Here is a 1,648-nt window from a genome sequence, read left to right on the forward strand (position 1 = left end):
ATCGGATCCCGGTTTTAACTTCTATTCAACTGAAATAAAAATAATTATTTAAAAAAATAAATCGCACTGAAAATGGGTTTAATAAACGTAAGTGCATATGACCGAGGTATTATGCTGATTCGTGGATATATAAATCACTTAATATCTATAAATGGGATGAGATGGGATGGTAATAGTGAGAGAGCGTTGATCACTGTCAGATATACATGAAAGTGTGTTGTGTTTTCTCATGAGTTTTTTTGCTCACCACAACGATCAGCAAATAAAATCATGGTCTACCTCAATCGTCCTCGCTCTGCTCATTCCCATTCTGTGGTCATCAATCTCGCTTCTCTATACACTCTTTCCAGTGTGTGCAGAGCTTTTCAATACGCTACTTGCAACAGGTTCGAGATTAATGAAAGAAGGTGTGCCGTATTGAAATAAAAACTCGGCAACAAAAAAATGTGTTCATTGACTATGGATTTGCGGGAATTAAAATTACAAATGTTTAGGCTCAAATCAATGTGGTCGGTGGTTGAATTAAAAAAAAAAATCGTTTATCGAGTGATATATTTTTTTATCTGAAGATTTGTATTTTCAGCGCACAGAAGAAAAATCTGGGCAATAAAGCTGAACAGTAAACACGTAGTAGTAAAATAGTAGGTAGCGGAGAAAATGAAAATATATGGGAGGGTAGGATCCGAAAAATAAAAAGCTCGGTATCAGAACAATAAAATTAACCGGCAAAGCTCCTGGAAGAATGGAAAGAAATGAAATTTTATTTTATTTCGTGTGAAACTATTCAACTGTCTAGTAGTCGAAGGCTACTCTGAGACTAGACTCCGAGTGTCTCCGACAGAATCCTCTTCCAGCTTCCAACATATACATGAACATGCATACAGAGAAAGAAAATAAATTTTTGTATCGTTTATGAAACTAACCAACTGTAAAAGTAGACGGTTCTTTAACCATTTTATCTTTTATAGTATTATATAAATACATATTTATAGACACTAAAAAATTCCCACAACACTCGTATGTATAAAATATATGTATTATATTATATGCATAACTTAAACATTAATATGATCATATGTGCACATAACATTTATATATACGTATATAGAAAGAGTGAGGAGTTGATTCGGTCGGTTCGAAAATGACAGAGACGTAAATTCCCAGGAGAAAGAGCTTTCGTCGGTTCACTATTCCGTGCACTCCAGCGAATGAAACGGGACCCGGCTCATAGAAGTGAGGTTACACAGTCCGCGCACACAGAGAAGAGACCTAGCATAAGGAAGAGAAAAAGGAATAATGGAGAACTGAAAATCGGATGGTCTAGTTTCTGCGAGTGGCAATAGTGAGAGTGAGCAAGTGAGGACAGGAGACCAGTAATCGTAAAACTTCTTTTCATGAATATGCATCGGTGAATAGCTACGCATAGCAATTTGAGGGGCTTATTGTGCAGATATATGTCGGCGAGTCCTACTATATGCATAATAGGATGCGTATGGGAAATCGAAGAAGAGTCAGCATCAGGCGCAGACCATGCACGACGCATAATTATTAGTGCGTTTAATCATCTGGCTCTATGAGCGTCAATGCATGTGTGGGTATGTTACGTGTTGCTTGTGTCATGCATAGTAGATAATTGTACGGACGCATA

Source organism: Microplitis demolitor, chromosome 1 (genome assembly GCF_026212275.2).
Source record: "Microplitis demolitor isolate Queensland-Clemson2020A chromosome 1, iyMicDemo2.1a, whole genome shotgun sequence".
Taxonomy (NCBI): Eukaryota; Metazoa; Arthropoda; class Insecta; order Hymenoptera; family Braconidae; genus Microplitis; species Microplitis demolitor.